We start from the raw sequence: 20,633 nt of genomic DNA, 5'->3' as shown, positions 1-20,633 counted from the left end.
CTTCCCAGATAGCTGTTCAGAGGCTAGAGACTCAAATCAAATATGCCAGATTGATTTTCGTCAGAAAAGCAAATTTTAGCCTGATATTTGTCGTCTGCAAGGTTATCGTGGTTTTCCTTTGTTCAATCTCAGAATGTGAAAATCGGCTATTTTGCCAATGAGTTGCAGAAGAAAACTCGGGAAAAAGAAGGTTATCGGTATGAACTAACTGTAATTTCCCTTTAGCAATTGTATTTTATTGTACGTCTCGTTGGTTGCTACAGATTGTACGTCAGTATTAAGAAACAGCTGCAACTTGCAGTTCGCAGTAGGTATAGCTCTAAACTTCTCTAGGTTTGTTGATTAATTAACCTTCAAAGGAAAATCTTTAATCTATAGGCTCAAAAATATCCTTTTTTTGTGTGAGTGTGTTTCACCTACAGACTCAAACCTTAAAAATGAAAGAAGACTCCGTAAGATAAGAAAATACTTTAGAGTTTCTTTATTTGATTTTCCTCATGACAGGAAGTAGTTTTCAACTTTAGGAAGTAATAAGTTTTCGGGGAAAAGATAAACAGAAACGAGGTTTGGATGTTCATTTTCTTTGCTGTTGGCCAGAGTTTTAAGTTAGTTGACTTTTTGCGTCGAACTTAAGAAATATCAAGAGAAGAGCTGTGAAAGTCGTCCGCGGTGTTTTTGGCTTATCACCTGTTCTGGGGGACGCATCTGTAAATCGTACTGAAGAGATGCAAAGCGCAAATGATTTGAGCATTACTACTGGAAACTGACACAGAAATTTATCAAGCGGGATGATATGGTAATTTGCCCGCCATAAAGAAATTCGAAAGCTGACGTTTTGAGTGTTAGCCCTTAGCCCTTTGTAGTTCCCGAATTTCTTTGTGGTGGTCAATTTACCATATCAACCCAGGTGCTTAACCCATTTCTCTGTTTTGGTACGGTTCCCCATTGCCGCAGCGCCACAGTTTCTTTAGAAGCTAAACCCCTTTATCCTTACTTGAAACATAGTTTAACTAGTCCAACGCGATTAAGAGTTTGAGGGATTGGGGTACCACTCCACATGTACAGCAGTTGACCGCACGCAATGCAGGAGAAAATCGCCATGTCATGACTTGACGCCAGATCACCACGCATTCGAGGAAATAAAACTAGACTTGAGATTGTTCTTCGGCTTCTTCTTTCTAGGGTTACAAAGTAGGGTAATTCAACTAAAATAAATCCCGTTCACATTCAGAGTAGAGTTCAAAGCCTTCTTACGTCTCTGGAATGAACCCACCTGATACGTGACTTCCAAAGAGCATTTTGGCAGGGTGTAGGAAAAGCGCGTAATAGAGAACTTAAGCGAGGACTACTATCACAAAACAATTTGTTTAATCATCAAAAACAATAACTCTGCATGCTCCGCACGGGCGTTTTATATTTTGGTACATTTCCGTTCACCGTTTTTCTCCTCGCCGCGATGGAAAATAATCAAAGAACACTTCATACATGGCGACCTCCTCCACATTATTTTGTATTCATGTCAATTAGACTTATTGCCATCATTTTGGAACAAATTGCTCGTCTTAGCGAGGGTAGAAAGTATTATTAGTATTAAAACAGAACTGGGAATATTTTATTTGGCCGCCATTATGAAAGAGGTCTCTAGAGAACTTGAAAACCCGGCGATAAATTGTAAAATTTCTCTCTAAACACACATACCAAATGACTTGGAATAATCACGAAATGACTTCAATAATTGGAAGTTATAACCTTTACATAACGGTTTCATAGCCACGTCGTCGTCGATGTTCTTGTTTACGTTTTTTCAGATATCACTCCAAGGGAGTAACAAGACCTAGTAGCCCAAGTTGTTCGAAGGGTAGATAGCGCTATCCACTAGAGTGCCATGATAACGTTCAGGGGCACCCAACGAGAATATAGTTCAAAACAACTTAAACATAGCCTTGTTAAACGTATTTTAGTATTTAAACGGTAGATATAGGCACATTTTTATCCCCTAAATTTTTTTATCTGTTCGGATCTCCTAGGTGAAAGTCTAGTGATCCGAAAATTCTAGGGATCAAAATTAACCTTTTCGAAAATTTCAGCCAGAAAAAAGGCTCCCGAAAATTCTAGGAGACCTTTTCAGGGTAAAAATTCGTTTAAAATGGGCAATTATACCATTTTTGAGATGTTCGAGAATCCTAGGACAGGCAGGCAAGCAAGAAATTTTACAACAAATTTTCCGAAAATTCTAGATCTCAAATCGTCTTCCGAACAGATATTTTCCGAAAATTGACGTTGGGTGCCCCTGAGCGTTATCCACCTTTCGAACAACCGAGGCCTGAACATCAATATTCCGTTATGTAAACCAAATAAGGTAGGTGAAGCTTTCATTACAATGTGGTAAGAGGCTGCCGAAATAATATGGACAATGATCGAGTTGAGAGAAAGTTAGGAACTTGACGAAAAATAATAATAATAATAACCAGCTTAGTTCAAAACTGCAAACGTTTAACTTGAGAATATATCAGTTTGTCTTAGTCATTGTTTATCTTATTCATAATGATTTTCACTGTCATAGCCTTCTGCGCTTCTTATTCATAATTTACTAATTTCTCCATTTTAGCGAACAATTTTCTTATATGTGCAGCTTGCAGAGGAATAAATTTCAGAATACGAACGCTTGATAAGAGCATGTAGATGTATGTATAATTTATTTACAACATTTTTGAAAGAATATTAGAAAGGATTTATCGACAAATGTAACTGAAACTGCGTAAGATTTCATGTTAAAATGATTTCATTGCAGTTTAATCCTCGACTTTTTTTCACGCTTTTTTAAAACTTGCTAAATTGTTTACGATGTTTGGTTTAGAAAATCCGCGTCAGTTCCAGTGTGCTAATTTTGTATACCTTATATCGGCACAGTTCAACTTCCTCAATTTCCTTCTCTTTGACGTCTTCAGAGTTCCGTTCCTGTCAACGCACTGTTTCCTATTCGCGTTGCGATATAAGTTGTTGCATCATTGCATGCACAATATGAATGAAAATTGAAATGATATTCATTTAAAAATAAAAACAGGAAGACGGCTTAGCGAAGCCGATGAATTGCCTGTTCTCGCAGAGCCAGTTATCGGAGGAAAATAGTGACTGCGCAATCAATTTTTACTTGCCACAGATTGTCAATTCTTATTCAGTATTTTTCTGAAATTTGTAGCAATTCTGAAACGTGATACGTAAAGTGACTGTCTAATATGATGGAACCCATTAAATAAATTACCAGCTCAAAATTGGCACGCACAGTTACTTCAAAAGTATTATCTGAAAAAAAAAAGAATTTAAAACTGCACAAGTAGGCACGCTTTTATTGCGGACAATGACTTTAGTAAATAAGCGTGGGGTACACTGAAGCATTGTAAAACTTAAAGGAGAATTCAGTTTCCTTTTAGCTAGAAAGACGCCAGTGATTCTTAGATTTAATAGCTTCTGATCCTTTGACAAACAATTCTTGCAGCTGCTACCTAGTTATTTGCCTCACTTCATCAGTTTTCGTGATTTTTTTCGCCAATCAAACTTTGTCTTTTCTATAGCAAGGGAAATTAAATAGTTTTCCTTTCCTCTTCCTAAAGAACAGGTTATTGCATTGAGGCTACCAATTGCGACACCAAAATGAAATCAATGCTTATAGAACTTAAAAACTTAATTTAACTGGCCGTTTTTAAAACTGGAAACTCTGGCTCAAAAAACTGACAAAACTATGACACTTTCTCTTTCCCGCTGAAAATTACTCAATTTTTCCCACATAAGCCGGACGGCTGGCCTTTCATTAGAATGTGGTGAATAAGTTAATGCATTAACAGGCCTTTGTTTCCAGTGGAGAGTATTTGTATCAAATACCATCCCTTTCAAAGTGGTCATTTCCGCTAAACAGGCAGGTGTCGTGAATGGATATAAAATGATGAACAGCGTCTTGATTTTCCGCAAAACAGAAGCGAATATCTCCTAGCTGCTGAAACCTGCAAGAGTCATAATCATGTCGGAGCGGTCTCCCTGTTTCTTAAAGATGACACTGATCGTTGTGTTAGTGAGCTTGTTGGTGATCGATGAAGTAGGTTCAACTTTTTGGAACAGCAATTATTGTAGCTACAACCCAGAATATTGCAAAAGAAAAAGAAACCTTTGGCGGGTAAGCTTCAATTTTTAAACACTTTTTTCTTTGACGAAACTCAGTTTTGACTGTCACAGGGTCACAGAAGCCACGAAAATCGCTTTTTAAACGGAAAGCCGTTTACAAAACTACGATGCAAAAAACTGGTCACTTGAGTTTAACCTGGCTTTTCTCAAGGGCTGGCTGGTTTGATGATGCTAGTCACTGAGAAGGATATGTATCTTAACTTCCATTGCTTTCGAAATAGCGTGATGAACGCTCAGTTGAAACTGCCCTGTCGTTTTATGTCCCAATAACGAAAACGCTATTTCTCGTTCAAGTATTAAGTACAGATAAAACTAATTTCCATCGTAAAAGTGATTAACATGAGTCTATCTGAAAGCTTCTAAGAAAATTGAACTCAGAAACGCCTTGACCTTCTGTAATGTAAGTCTATTTTTCTAAAACCAACAACATCCCTTAAATTTCTATACTTGTGTACAGTGGGACCTCTCAGTCTTTGACAGTCAACTCCTGTTCGAAAAACTCAGAATGCTAAGTGTAATCCAGTGATAAATTTTGCAGTGTAATGTATTTAAAGTGGCACAACCATAACTACTGTATTTGAATTATAGAGGATTATTATAACACCTCAAATTGTCAAAGAAACGGTGATTCGAATTTTTTCCAAAATAGTCAAATGGCTGGTAATCCTGGTTTAAATAATATTTTGAACCTGGTTCTCATTCAATTTTTCAGATGCTTCAGTCAAGCTCAAGCAAGAGATCAGAAAAGGGACCAAGTAACATTCCAATTAAACTTCCCTTGCGATCGAGAGGAGACTGGTAACAAGGTCATTCAACGCAACAAATCAGAGATTATCTCATGCAGGCGATAAAATCTGAAGGATGCGGAATGCTGAAGCTGGCCAACAAGTTTATTTTAAAAAATAACATTTCAATATAAGATTTTCAGATGCTACAGTAAATAAAATTATCCCAACATAGAATTTTAAACGCGAAGACGCGCTATAAAAGGCGTGGTGCCTTAGAACATGAGAAAAATTAACCGTGGTCCCATACAGAGCTCTGTGATAATTTGCGAACAAAAAATCGACTAATGTCAATGTGTCCTTAATGTGTTATGAGATGTTATCTGCTGCTCTTTTTTTTATAGTTCCTCTTTCCTTCGTCTCCAGTTGGAAATATCTTGTTACGTCTCATTGTTACTGTTTGTTGATCGTCATCTTGGATAATCAGTCATGCTTGAATGAATTCGAGCAAAAGCAGAGCGTCAAGCGACCCCCTTTAAAGTGCGTCTTCGTGTTTAAGATCTCTCTCAAAACTAATTAAATGATTACAATTCTTTTTGAAAAATGCATAAGAAACCAATGTTATGTCATATTTTAAAACTGTCTGTGTAAACCAAATGCTGTGATGACGTCTTGTAAAATTGTTCAAATCAATTAAAACTCGACGATTGCTTATGAGAAATGGAAGAAAGCGTGTCTAGTCGATCGGCGCCAAGTGCGACGTAATGAAGAACAGCAAGTCACGATTTCTTTAAGGTTAACGAGGTTTAAGATATTTTGGCCAATCAGAAAGATCAACTTAATTGCAAAATTACTTTTGACACCCAACTGAAAAGCCATTCCAAGTAAGAGAATCCCCTCCATTCTGCTCTAAGAGACTTTTGATCTCTTACAAAGCTATCTCGGTCTCTTATAGCATAGTAGAGCATCCTAGGCAGTAATGGGAAGGTCGCAAGTTTGACTCCTTCAAAGAAACACTCGTTTTTTTTTCCGAGTATTCCCAAGTCATGCACCGTTGAAAACATATCATCTCTTCATTTTCTCTGGGTTCTTCGATTTTTCTCTCTTCTCTAACGTCAGCATTATTTCACTTGGTTGAATGTTGACTTTAAAAGTTAGAGAGAAGTAGATTTCCTCTTGTCGTAAATTGACACCCTCCTTTAAAATATCTTTTAGGGGTTCCGTCTCATTGTTTATGTTTGTTGATCGTCATCTTTGATAATCAGTCATGCTTGAATGAATTCGAGCAAAAGCACCGTTGAAAACATATCATCTCTTCATTTTCTTTGAGTACTTCCATTTTTCTCTCTTCTCCAACGTCAGCATTATTTAACTTGGTTGAATGTTGACTTAAAAAGTTAGAGAGAAGTAGATTTCCTCTTGTCATAAATTGACACCCTCCTTTAAAATATCTTTTAGGGGTTCCGTCTCATCGTTTCTGTTTGTTGATCGCCATCTTGGATAATCAGTCATGCTTGAATGAATTCGAGCAAAAGCACCGTTGAAAACATATAATCTCTTCATTTTCTCTGGGTACTTCTATTTTTCTCTCTTCTCTAACGTCATCATTATTTAACTTGGTTGAATGTTGACTTTAAAAGTTAGAGAGAAGTAGATTTCCTCTTGTCGTAAATTGACACCCTCCTTTACAATATCTTTTAGGGGTTCCGTCTCATCGTTTCTGTTTGTTGATCGTCATCTTGGATAATCAGTCATGCTTGAATGAATTCGAGCAAAAGCACCGTTGAAAACATCTCATCTCTTCATTTTCTCTGAGTACTTCGATTTTTCTCTCTTCTCTAACGTCATCATTATTTAACTTGGTTGAATGTTGACTTTAGAAGTTAGAGAGAAGTAGATTTCCTCTTGTCGTAAATTGACATCCTCCTCCCTCCTAGAACATGCCTATTATTTGAAGTAATTTAATACATATCTCTTAAAAGGTCTATTTTTCTGGCCTCAGGTTCGTCGAAACGGAATAAACGCGAAAAGAAAGACCAAGTTCACTTCAAAGCATTGAAAAAAGAACTCATATTATTTAGAATTTTTTTGATTTGTAATGGAACCGGTCAGAATTTCACGAGCCTGCGTATATGAATTTACGTGCCCTTTTGGAAGTCTTAAGATAAGAATGGACTTCTTGATGCTACTACTTTTCGAGAGGAAAGATACACTTATTTTTGCAAACAACTTTTATGCCTTTCAAGGCCTTTATCGTCCTCAGAGAGCATGATGGGGATTCGATCCGTCAGAATTGAGAACGAGAACTTACTCATTAGGAACGGCTACAAATTCACTCACTCCGATGAAAATTCTTATCATTAAGGCATTTTTTGCTCTGTGATTTATGATCAGTGAAATGTGCTCTTCGATGGGTGAGGGATCCAGTGGGCAGAGAACGTCTACGGATAAAGACTGTCGCCCTAGGTCTGTCATTTCGAGAAAGTAGAACAAACTCGTCCGGCTGACTAAGCCACAAGACATTCTTATCACCAGAACCCGCTATTCTTTCGTTTAGCATCGACAGTAATGATCTTTGGCTCTTTCCGAACCACAGTGACCCGTGTCTTGATAGTTCCGAAAACGTTTCGGGCCATATAGCCATTTGTGAAACTGCGATCCGCTTATTTTAAAAAGCTGGTCTTTTTAACATGTTTTCAAGGAGACGAAACTGCAATCCACGTGTTTTGATAAGCTGATCTTTGAAAATCTTTTCAACATAACAAAAAACAAAATCATTGTGGAGTTTGATGACTGAAAAACCCTCCGTTCTCAAGATACAGGAGAGTTTGCGATACTCGAAAATGGCCCGGAAACTTGCGGGACTTTCAAGAAACGGTCCCCAGGAAAGATCTAAGGAGATCGAGACTGATTTTCCCGCCAAAGCAGACCTATCCGACCAATTATAAACCATACATAATTAATTATTACCTTTGAGATCAAGAGACTTATCAAGAAATTATCTAAAGTTGCTTTTTATGCCACGATGTATACCTAGCATGGACGTAGTACGCTTCTGGATGATCTCTTGAAATCACAAGTTGGCTCCAAGAAGCCCTTCCTGTGACTGCCTGCATGTTTACTTTTTATCCCAAATTATATCCTGTGGCTTGACAGTCTTGCTTGACTGAAAGCCTCATTTCATGATACGACTGAAAGAAATGGCTGTGGGTGGGGAGAGGAGTGCCCTGAACGACGATCTAATCAGGCGGCTTTAAAACGCATCTTCATGGAAGAAACAAATTAGGTCATCATTAGACCACAGCAGCTCTCTGCGTGCCATCAATGGTTAATACCGGTGTCCACCCAAATTGGTTTCCCGTTTGCGTGTAAATGCCGCAGAATTTTCGACGAAGAGTTTCACCATTTTTTTATATAGGCCTTTCCGCACTCGGAAAGAGAAGGAGAGGTGGTATTTCATAACATATTTGTAAGCCAATGGATGGCAAATTCACGACAGGGTTTGTCAACTGACGTGTTTTTCGTAAGAATGGCGATTACCCCATTATTGTTGCATTGTTCATCAATACACATTAGTCTCTGAATATTGAAATTTGCCCGGCATTGTCCTTCCTTTTGAGGAAGGGTATCTGCTTATTTTATCCGAAAGGAGCATTTCGAAATTTAATTAAGTATGGTAGCTACCGTCATGATACTTGATCAATCGACCACCGACCCTCTAAAGCCACATTTGAAAATCAGCTAAAATCTCTTTCCAGTGGCAACTTCTCCTTGTGAATCCTGAGGATACAGAATGTTAATGCCACACTCCGCAATCGCACAAAAACTGCCGTTACGTCAACTTTTTCATGTAAAGAAGTTATGTTACGTTTCGTTCTTGCGCATTTAATCTAACTGACGCTTTCCACTTTACAGAACTGACCGAACAGACCAGGCATTTGGAAGGTCAAACTCCACAATCCCATAACACACTTCAAGAATCATATATACTCCTCCAGAAGAATGCGAGAGATTATCATACAAGTGTTCCTTCAAATTGTTGCATTTTCTTTGCAAACTGACCGGTCTGGCCGGACAGTGTTTAGCGTTTTCAGAGAAATCATAGAGACACAGAGAACTTCAAGTGATTTTAACAGGTGACTTCACTTCCAAGTGAACAAACTGTAATGCTGTGTGGATGGCGGATTAAGACAATTAAGGACAGTGCCTACTAATTCAAAGCTATTTTTGCGCAGTTCATAAATATGCGGAAAAAGGAGATCTTAACAAGTGTTAGTATAAATACACAGGTGATTATACAAAATCGCGCACTCTCAGTGGCTCGCTATCTCGGATTATCAGCCAATAATCACCTCGACGGACAAAATGGCTGCCACTAGTCGTTTTGCCACTGTAAGTGAAGATGATTTCGCGTTGAAATGTTTTTTTTTTCTCTTTTTTGAAATAATCACCTGTATATTTATAGTAAAACAATTATTCGCCTCAGGCTCAGTGATTATCGGTGAATATTCACCGATAATCACTCCGCCTTCGGCGAATAATTGTTAATTATTGAAAACCAAAAAGAAAATGGGGGGTAACCACGCATTTTTCAAACATAGTTAATCAACAATGTTTGTAAAAAGCTTCAAAATACAAAGCGATGTAAGGCGTTGTTTTCCAGATTGAAGCTTAATTATGCATTCCACATAGTTTTAAGCCGTGCAAATTAAAATAACCCTGTATTAGTAAGCATCACCCATAGCAAACCCGAGTGTCTTGAGATGCGCATAACGTATGAGCAATAACAATAGTAGGCACCGTCCATAAAATGGTGTCAAATGGATTGGGAAAGTCGAGAAGATTTGCGGGTAATGAGATGTGTGAGGTATAAGCGTCATGAAGTGTCCCCTAATCCTCCTCAACTACCACCTTTGTCAAAAAATACAGGCGATGAACGTGTCAAAGTGCCCACCATTCTCGTTCCCAGAATCGGCTTTTTACTGGGTTGCCGCAAACCCAGTCGGAATCTGTCTTTAATTTCGTCGTTTTTTACTGGGTTGCCGCAGGCAATCCCAGTCTAGAAATGGAGGGCATTTGTTCGGTGTTATTATTTTTTTTCCTTCCGTGTCGGTAAAAGTCTTGCCTGTCACTTCCCTGGTAAGTGGTATCTTTGTGCATAGAGCCTTCTGCGCGTATTTTCTTAGGATCGAGAGGGTAGTGGAACTGCGTAGATTTCTCTGGTGGACACAGTAGAATCATTAACTTAGCCTGAAATGGCGTCGAAAGTCATGTAACGCGAATGGCGTTTTACTGGATCCTTAAACAAGTCAGTTGGATAAACTACGCAGGCGGTGAAAACCAACACCTGGAATCTCAAAAGCGACGAGTAATGGACTTCGACAACAATCTGTCGCCCGTCGAGCAGAAATCAAAGTGAGCTGCATTTCTAAAATAATATTTACCAAGTGTGCTGTTATGTAGAACACTGAAACCAAATGGAAAATTCTCTGGTAACTTATGGGTTCAACAAAGACAGAGAACGAATCGAACACCTTAAGTGGATCTGTGATCAACTCTGCACAGTCTTCAGGTAATGTGACAGCCAAGAATTATTTGAATCCATTAAATAAATTACCAGCTCAAAATTGGCACGCACAGTTACTTCAAAAGTATTATCTAAAAAAAAAAAGAATCAGTTAAAACTGAACAAGTAGGCACGCTTTTATTGCGGACAATGACCTTTAGTAAATAAGCGTGGGGTACACTGAAGCATTGTAAAACTTAAAGGAGAATTCAGTTTTCTTTTAGCTAGAAAGACGTCAGTGATTCTTAGATTTAATAGCTTCTGATCCTTTGACAAACAATTCTTGCAGCTGCTACCTAATTATTTGCCCCACTTCAATCAGTTTTCGTGATTTTTTTCGCCAATCAAACTTTGTCTTTTCTATAGCAAGGGAAATTAGATAGTTTTCCTTTTCCCTTCCTAAAGAACAGGTTATTGCATTGAGGCTACCAATTGCGAGACCAAAATGAAATCAATTTTTATAGAACTTAAAAACTTAATTTAACTGGCCGTTTTTAAAACTGGAAACTCTGGCTCAAAAAACTGACAAAACTATGACACTTTCTCTTTCCCGCTGAAAATTACTCAATTTTTCCCACATAAGCCGGACGGATGGCCTTTCATTAGAATGTGGTGAATAAGTTAATGCATTAACAGGCCTTTGTTTCCAGTGGAGAGTATTTGTATCAAATACCATCCCTTTCAAAGTGGTCATTTCCGCTAAACAGGCAGGTGTCGTGAATGGATATAAAATGATGAACAGCGTCTTGATTTTCCGCAAAACAGAAGCGAATTTCTCCTAGCTGTTGAAACCTGCAAGAGTCATAATCATGTCGGAGCGGTCTCCCTGTTTCTTAAAGATGACACTGATTGTTGTGTTAGTGAGCTTGTTGGTGATCGATGAAGTAGCTTCAACTTTTTGGAACAGCGATTATTGTAGCTACAACCCACAATATTGCAAAAGAAAAAGAAACCTTTGGCGGGTAAGCTTCAATTTTTAAACACTTTTTTCTTTGACGAAACTCAGTTTTGACTGTCACAGGGTCACAGAAGCCACGAAAATCGCCTTTTTAACGGAAAGCCGTTTACAAAACTACAATGCAAAAAACTGGTCACTTGAGTTTAACCTGGCTTTTCTCAAGGGCTGGCTGGTTTGATGATGCTAGTCACTGAGAAGGATATGTATCTTAACTTCCATTGCTTTCGAAATAGCGTGATGAACGCTCAGTTGAAACTGCTCTCTCGTTTAATGTCCCAATAACGAAAACGCTATTTCTCGTTCAAGTATTAAGTACAGATAAAACTAATTTCCATCGTAAAAGTGATTAACAGGCAGTCTATCTGAAAGCTTCTAAGAAAATTGAACTCAGAAACGCCTTGACATTCTGTAATGTAAGTCTATTTTTCTAAAACCAACAACATCCATTAAATTTCTATACTTGTGTACAGTGGGACCTCTCAGTCTTTGACAGTCAACTGCTGTTCGAAAAACTCAGAATGCCAAGTGTAATCCAGTGATAAATTTTGCAGTGTAATGTATTTAAAGTGGCACAACCATAACTACTGTATTTGAATTATAGAGGATTATTATACCAAAAAGATCGCGATGCAAAACACCTCAAAATGTCAAAGAAACGATGATTCGAATTTTTTCCAAAACAGTCAAATGGCTGGTAATCCTGGTTTAAATAATATTTTGAACCTGGTTCTCATTCAATTTTTCAGATGCTTCAGTCAAGCTCAAGCAAGAGATCAGAAAAGGGACCAAGTAACATTCCAATTAAACTTCCCTGGCGATCGAGAGGAGACTGGTAACAAGGTCATTCAACGCAACAAATCAGAGATTATATCATGCAGGCGATAAAATCTGATGGATGCGGAATGCTGAAGCTGGCCAACAAGTTTATTTTTGAAGTCATTATAGAAGGAAAAAATAACATTTCTATATAAGATTTTCAGATGCTACAATAAATAAAATTATCCCAACAAAGAATTTTAAACGCGAAGACGCTCTACAAAAGGCGTGGTGCCTTAGAACATGAGAAAAATTAACCGTGGTCCCATACAGAGCTCTGTGATAATTTGCAAACAAAAAATCGACTAAGGGCAATATGTCCTTAATGTGTTATGAGATGTTATCTGCTGCTCTTTTTTTTATAGTTCCACTTTCCTTCGTCTCCAACTGGGAATATCTTTTAGGGGTTCCGTCTCATTTTTACTGTTTGCTGATCGTCATCTTGGATAATCAGTCATGCTTGAATGAATTCGAGCAAAGGGAGAGCGTCAAGCGACCCCCTTTAAAGTGCGTCTTCGTGTTTAAGATCTCGCTCAAAACTAATTAAATGATTACAATTCTTTTTGAAAAATGCATAAGAAACCAATGTTATGTCATATTTTAAAACTGTCTGTGTAAGCCAAATGCTGTGATGACGTCTTGTAAAATTGTTCAAATCAATTAAAACACGACGATTGCTTATGAGAAATGGAAGAAAGCGTGTCTAGTCGATCGGCGCCAAGTGCGACGTAATGAAGAACAGCAAGTCACGATTTCTTTAAGGTTAACGAGGTTTAAGATATTTTGGCCAATCAGAAAGATCAACTTAATTGCAAAATTACTTTTGACACCCAACTGAAAAGCCATTCCAAGAAAGAGAATCCCCTCCATTCTGCTCTAAGAGACTTTTTATCTCTAACAAAGCTATCTCGGTCTCTTATAGCATAGTAGAGCATCCTAGGCGGTAATGGGAAGGTCGCAAGTTTGACTCCTTCAAAGAAACACTCGTTTTTTTTTCCGAGTATTCCCAAGTCATGCACCGTTGAAAACATATCATCTCTTCATTTTCTCTGGGTACTTCGATTTTTCTCTCTCCTCTAACGTCAGCATTATTTAACTTGGTTGAATGTTGACTTAAAAAGTTAGAGAGAAGTAGATTTCCTCTTGTCATAAATTGACACCCTCCTTTAAAATATCTTTTAGGGGTTCCGTCTCATCGTTTCTGTTTGTTGATCGTCATCTTGGATAATCAGTCATGCTTGAATGAATTCGAACAAAAGCACCGTTGAAAACATATAATCTCTTCATTTTCTCTGAGTACTTCAATTTTTCTCTCTTCTCTAACGTCAGCATTATTTAACTTGGTTGAATGTTGACTTTAAAAGTTAGAGAGAAGTAGATTTCCTCTTGTCATAAATTGACACCCTCCTTTAAAATATCTTTTAGGGGTTCCGTCTCATTGTTTCTGTTTGTTGATCGCCATCTTGGATAATCAGTCATGCTTGAATGAATTCGAGCAAAAGCACCGTTGAAAACATATCATCTCTTCATTTTCTCTGAGTACTTCTATTTTTCTCTCTTCTCTAACGTCAGCATTACTTAACTTGGTTGAATGTTGACTTTAGAAGTTAGAGAGAAGTAGATTTCCTCTTGTCGTAAATTGACATCCTCCTTTAGAACATGCCTATTATTTGAAGTAATTTAATAGATATCTTTTAAAAGGTCTATTTTTCTGGCCTCGGGTTCGTCGAAACGGAATAGACGCGAAAAGAAAGACCAAGTTCACTTGAAAGCATTGAAAAAAGAACTCATATTATTTAGAATTTTTTTGATTTGTAATGGAACCGGTCAGAATTTCACGAGCCTGCGTATATGAATTTACGTGTCCTTTTGGAAGTCTTAAGATAAGAATGGACTTCTTGATGCTACTACTTTTCGAGAGGAAAGATACACTTATTTTTGCAAACAACTTTTATGCCTTTCAAGGCCTTTATCGTCCTCAGAGAGCATGATGGGGATTCGATCCGTCAGAATTGAGAACGAGAACTTACTCATTAGGAACGGCTACAAATTCACTCACTCCGATGAAAATTCTTATCATTAAGGCATTTTTTGCTCTGTGATTTATGATCAGTGAAATGTGCTCTTCGATGGGTGAGGGATCCAGTGGGCAGAGAACGTCTACGGATAAAGACTGTCGCCCTAGGTCTGTCATTTCGAGAAAGTAGAACAAACTCGTCCGGCTGACTAAGCCACAAGACATTCTTATCACCAGAACCCGCTATTCTTTCGTTTAGCATCGACAGTAATGATCTTTGGCTCTTTCCGAACCACAGTGACCCGTGTCTTGATAGTTCCGAAAACGTTTCGGGCCATATAGCCATTTGTGAAACTGCGATCCGCTTATTTTAAAAAGCTGGTCTTTTTAACATGTTTTCAAGGAGACGAAACTGCAATCCACGTGTTTTGATAAGCTGATCTTTGAAAATCTTTTCAACATAACAAAAAACAAAATCATTGTGGAGTTTGATGACTGAAAAACCCTCCGTTCTCAAGATACAGGAGAGTTTGCGATACTCGAAAATGGCCCGGAAACTTGCGGGACTTTCAAGAAACGGTCCCCAGGAAAGATCTAAGGAGATCGAGACTGATTTTCCCGCCAAAGCAGACCTATCCGACCAATTATAAACCATACATAATTAATTATTACCTTTGAGATCAAGAGACTTATCAAGAAATTATCTAAAGTTGCTTTTTATGCCACGATGTATACCTAGCATGGACGTAGTACGCTTCTGGATGATCTCTTGAAATCACAAGTTGGCTCCAAGAAGCCCTTCCTGTGACTGCCTGCATGTTTACTTTTTATCCCAAATTATATCCTGTGGCTTGACAGTCTTGCTTGACTGAAAGCCTCATTTCATGATACGACTGAAAGAAATGGCTGTGGGTGGGGAGAGGAGTGCCCTGAACGACGATCTAATCAGGCGGCTTTAAAACGCATCTTCATGGAAGAAACAAATTAGGTCATCATTAGACCACAGCAGCTCTCTGCGTGCCATCAATGGTTAATACCGGTGTCCACCCAAATTGGTTTCCCGTTTGCGTGTAAATGCCGCAGAATTTTCGACGAAGAGTTTCACCATTTTTCTATCTAGGCCTTTCCGCACTCGGAAAGAGAAGGAGAGGTGGTATTTCATAACATATTTGTAAGCCAATGGATGGCAAATTCACGACAGGGTTTGTCAACTGACGTGTTTTTCGTAAGAATGGCGATTACCCCATTATTGTTGCATTGTTCATCAATACACATTAGTCTCTGAATATTGAAATTTGCCCGGCATTGTCCTTCCTTTTGAGGAAGGGTATCTGCTTATTTTATCCGAAAGGAGCATCTCGAAATTTAATTAAGTATGGTAGCTACCGTCATGATACTTGATCAATCGACCACCGACCCTCTAAAGCCACATTTGAAAATCAGCTAAAATCTCTTTCCAGTGGCAACTTCTCCTTGTGAATCCTGAGGATACAGAATGTTAATGCCACACTCCGCAATCGCACAAAAACTGCCGTTACGTCAACTTTTTCATGTAAAGAAGTTATGTTACGTTTCGTTCTTGCGCATTTAATCTAACTGATGCTTTCCACTTTACAGAACTGACCGAACAGACCAGGCATTTGGAAGGTCAAACTCCACAATCCCATAACACACTTCAAGAATCATATATACTCCTCCAGAAGAATGCGAGAGATTATCATACAAGTGTTCCTTCAAATTGTTGCATTTTCTTTGCAAACTGACCGGTCTGGCCGGACAGGGTTTAGCGTTTTCAGAGAAATCATAGAGACACAGAGAACTTCAAGTGATTTTAACAGGTGACTTCACTTCCAAGTGAACAAACTGTAATGCTGTGTGGATGGCGGATTAAGACAATTAAGGACAGTGCCTACTAATTCAAAGCTATTTTTGCGCAGTTCATAAATATGCGGAAAAAGGAGATCTTAACAAGTGTTAGTATAAATACACAGGTGATTATACAAAATCGCGCACTCTCAGTGGCTCGCTATCTCGGATTATCAGCCAATAATCACCTCGACGGACAAAATGGCTGCCACTAGTCGTTTTGCCACTGTAAGTGAAGATGATTTCGCGTTGAAATGTTTTTTTTTTTCTCTTTTTTGAAATAATCACCTGTATATTTATAGTAAAACAATTATTCGCCTCAGGCTCAGTGATTATCGGTGAATATTCACCGATAATCACTCCGCCTTCGGCGAATAATTGTTAATTATTGAAAACCAAAAAGAAAATGGGGGGTAACCACGCATTTTTCAAACATAGTTAATCAACAATGTTTGTAAAAAGCTTCAAAATACAAAGCGATGTAAGGCGTTGTTTTCCAGATTGAAGCTTAATTATGCATTCCACATAGTTTTAAGCCGCGCAAATTAAAATAACCCTGTATTAGTAAGCATCACCCATAGCAAACCCGAGTGTCTTGAGATGCGCATAACGTATGAGCAATAACAATAGTAGGCACCGTCCATAAAATGGTGTCAAATGGATTGGGAAAGTCGAGAAGATTTGCGGGTAATGAGATGTGTGAGGTATAAGCGTCATGAAGTGTCCCCTAATCCTCCTCAACTACCACCTTTGTCAAAAAATACAGGCGATGAACGTGTCAAAGTGCCCACCATTCTCGTTCCCAGAATCGGCTTTTTACTGGGTTGCCGCAAACCCAGTCGGAATCTGTCTTTAATTTCGTTGTTTTTTACTGGGTTGCCGCAGGCAATCCCAGTCTAGAAATGGAGGGCATTTGTTCGGTGTTATTATTTTTTTTCCTTCCGTGTCGGTAAAAGTCTTGCCTGTCACTCCCCTGGTAAGTGGTATCTTTGTGCATAGAGCCTTCTGCGCGTATTTTCTTAGGATCGAGAGGGTAGTGGAACTGCGTAGATTTCTCTGGTGGACACAGTAGAATCATTAACTTAGCCTGCAATGGCGTCGAAAGTCATGTAACGCGAATGGCGTTTTACTGGATCCTTAAACAAGTCAGTTGGATAAACTACGCAGGCGGTGAAAACCAACACCTGGAATCTCAAAAGCGACGAGTAATGGACTTCGACAACAATCTGTCGCCCGTCGAGCAGAAATCAAAGTGAGCTGCATTTCTAAAATAATATTTACCAAGTGTGCTGTTATGTAGAACACTGAAACCAAATGGAAAATTCTCTGGTAACTTATGGGTTCAACAAAGACAGAGAACGAATCGAACACCTTAAGTGGATCTGTGATCAACTCTGCACAGTCTTCAGGTAATGTGACAGCCAAGAATTATTTGAACCCATTAAATAAATTACCAGCTCAAAATTGGCACGCACAGTTACTTCAAAAGTATTATCTAAAAAAAAAAAGAATCAGTTAAAACTGAACAAGTAGGCACGCTTTTATTGCGGACAATGACCTTTAGTAAATAAGCGTGGGGTACACTGAAGCATTGTAAAACTTAAAGGAGAATTCAGTTTTCTTTTAGCTAGAAAGACGTCAGTGATTCTTAGATTTAAGTGCTTCTGATCCTTTGACAAACAATTCTTGCAGCTGCTACCTAGTTATTTGCCCCACTTCAATCAGTTTTCGTGATTTTTTTTCTCCAATCAAACTTTGTCTTTTCTATAGCAAGGGAAATTAAATAGTTTTCCTTTTCCCTTCCTAAAGAACAGGTTATTGCATTGAGGCTACCAATTGCGAGACCAAAATGAAATCAATGCTTATACAACTTAAAAACTTAATTTAACTGGCCGTTTTTAAAACTGGAAACTCTGGCTCAAAAAACTGACAAAACTATGACACTTTATCTTTCCCGCGGAAAATTACTCAATTTTTCCCACATAAGCCGGACGGCTGGCCTTTCATTAGAATGTGGTGAATACGTTAATGCATTAACAGGCCTTTGTTTCCAGAGGAGAGTATCTGTATCAAATACCATCCCTTTCAAAGTGGTCATTTCCGCTAAACAGGCAGGTGTCGTGAATGGATATAAAATGATGAACAGCGTCTTGATTTTCCGCAAAACAGCAGCGAAGATCTCCTAGCTGCTGAAACCTGCAAGAGTCATAATCATGTCGGAGCGGTCTCCCTGTTTCTTAAAGATGACACTGATTGTTGTGTTAGTGAGCTTGTTGGTGATCGATGAAGTAGCTTCAACTTTTTGGAACACCAATTATTGTAGCTACAACCCACAATATTGCAAAAGAAAAAGAAACCTTTGGCGGGTAAGCTTCAATTTTTAAACACTTTTTTCTTTGACGAAACTCAGTTTTGACTGTCACAGGGTCACAGAAGCCACGAAAATCGCTTTTTAAACGGAAAGCCGTTTACAAAACTACGATGCAAAAAACTGGTCACTTGAGTTTAACCTGGCTTTTCTCAAGATGAGGCAGGGCAACTAAATCTTTCAGTTGGCTGGTTTGATGATGCTAGTCACTGAGAAGGATATGTATCTTAACTTCCATTGCTTTCGAAATAGCGTGATGAACGCTCAGTTGAAACTGCCCTGTCGTTTAATGTCCCAATAACGAAAACGCTATTTCTCGTTCAAGTATTAAGTACAGATAAAACTAATTTCCATCGTAAAAGTGATTAACATGCAGTCTATCTGAAAGCTTCTAAGAAAATTGAACTCAGAAACGCCTTGACATTCTGTAATGTAAGTCTATTTTTCTAAAACCAACAACATCCCTTAAATTTCTGTACTTGTGTACAGTGGGACCTCTCAGTCTTTGACAGTCAACTGCTGTTCGAAAAACTCAGAATGCCAAGTGTAATCCAGTGATAAATTTTGCAGTGTAATGTATTTAAAGTGGCACAACCATAACTACTGTATTTGAATTATAGAGGATTATTATACCAAAAAGATCGCGATGCAAAACACCTCAAATTGTCAAAGAAACGGTGATTCGAATTTTTTCCAAAACAGCCAAATGGCTGGTAATCCTGGTTTAAATAATATTTTGAACCTGGTTCTCATTCAATTTTTCAGATGCTTCAGTCAAGCTCAAGCAAGAGATCAGAAAAGGGACCAAGTAACATTCCAATTAAACTTCCCTGGCGATCGAGAGGAGACTGGTAACAAGGTCATTCACCGCAACAAATCAGAGATTATATCATGCAGGCGATAAAATCTGAAGGATGCGGAATGCTGAAGCTGGCCAACAAGTTTATTTTTGAAGTCATTATAGAAGGAAAAAATAACATTTCTATATAAGACTTTCAGATGCTACAATAAATAAAATTATCCCAACATAGAATTTTAAACGCGAAGACGCGCTATAAAAGGCTTGGTGCCTTAGACCATGAGAAAATTTAACCGTGGTCCCATACAGAGCTCTGTGATAATTTGCGAACAAAAAATCGACTAATGTCAATGTGTCCTTAATGTGTTATGAGATGTTATCTGCTGCTCTTTTTTTTATAGTTCCTCTTTCCTTCGTCTCCAGTTGGAAATATCTTTTAGGGGTTCCGCCTCATTGTTTCTGTTTGTTGATCGTCATCTTGGATAATCAGTCATGCTTGAATGAATTCGAGCAAAGGGAGAGCGTGAAGCGACCCCCTTTAAAGTGCGTCTTCGTGTTTAAGATCTCGCTCAAAACTAATTAAATGATTACAATTCTTTTTGAAAAATGCATAAGAAACCAATGTTATGTCATATTTTAAAACTGTCTGTGTAAACCAAATGCTGTGATGACGTCTTGTAAAATTGTTCAAATCAATTAAAACACGACGATTGCTTATGAGAAATGGAAGAAAGCGTGTCTAGTCGATCGGCGCCAAGTGCGACGTAATGAAGAACAGCAAGTCACGATTTCTTTAAGGTTAACGAGGCTTAAGATATTTTGGCCAATCAGAAAGATCAACTTAATTGCAAAATTACTTTTGACACCCAACTGAAAAGCCATTCCAAGTAAGAGAATCCCCTCCATTCTGCTCTAAGAGACTTTTTATCTTTTACAAAGCTATCTCGGTCTCTTATAGCATAGTAGAGCATCCTAGGCAGTAATGGGAAGGTCGCAAGTTTGACTCCTTCAAAGAAACACTCGTTTTTTTTCCGAGTATTCCCAAGTCATGCACCGTTGAAAACATATCATCTCTTCATTTTCTCTGGGTACTTCGATTTTTCTCTCTTCTCTAACGTCAGCATTATTTAACTTGGTTGAATGTTGACTTAAAAAGTTAGAGAGAAGTAGATTTCCTCTTGTCGTAAATTGACACCCTCCTTTAAAATATCTTTTAGGGGTTCCGTCTCATCGTTTCTGTTTGTTGATCGTCATCTTGGATAATCAGTCATGCTTGAATGAATTCGAGCAAAAGCACCGTTGAAAACATATCATCTCTTCATTTTCTCTGGGTACTTCGATT

General features: G+C 38.3%; 3 long non-coding RNA genes across 3 annotated transcripts; all 3 read left to right on the top strand.

The window, feature by feature from the left end:
- On the top strand, positions 1 to 5,631 carry LOC137973939 (uncharacterized). The gene is made up of 2 exons (XR_011117344.1): positions 1 to 4,168; positions 4,889 to 5,631. It is a non-coding gene; the product is annotated as an uncharacterized lncRNA (long non-coding RNA).
- A 5,592-nt stretch (positions 5,632 to 11,223) lies between these two features.
- LOC137973300 (uncharacterized) lies at positions 11,224 to 12,938 on the top strand. The gene is made up of 2 exons (XR_011117201.1): positions 11,224 to 11,429; positions 12,172 to 12,938. It is a non-coding gene; the product is annotated as an uncharacterized lncRNA (long non-coding RNA).
- A 5,346-nt stretch (positions 12,939 to 18,284) lies between these two features.
- On the top strand, positions 18,285 to 20,024 carry LOC137973301 (uncharacterized). The gene is made up of 2 exons (XR_011117202.1): positions 18,285 to 18,490; positions 19,258 to 20,024. It is a non-coding gene; the product is annotated as an uncharacterized lncRNA (long non-coding RNA).
- The last annotated feature ends 609 nt before the right edge of the window (positions 20,025 to 20,633 follow it).

Source organism: Montipora foliosa, chromosome 10, assembly GCF_036669935.1.
Source record: "Montipora foliosa isolate CH-2021 chromosome 10, ASM3666993v2, whole genome shotgun sequence".
Taxonomy (NCBI): Eukaryota; Metazoa; Cnidaria; class Anthozoa; order Scleractinia; family Acroporidae; genus Montipora; species Montipora foliosa.
The sequence above is the reverse complement of the archived record's forward strand: the minus strand, read 5'-3'. Positions and strand labels throughout refer to the sequence as shown.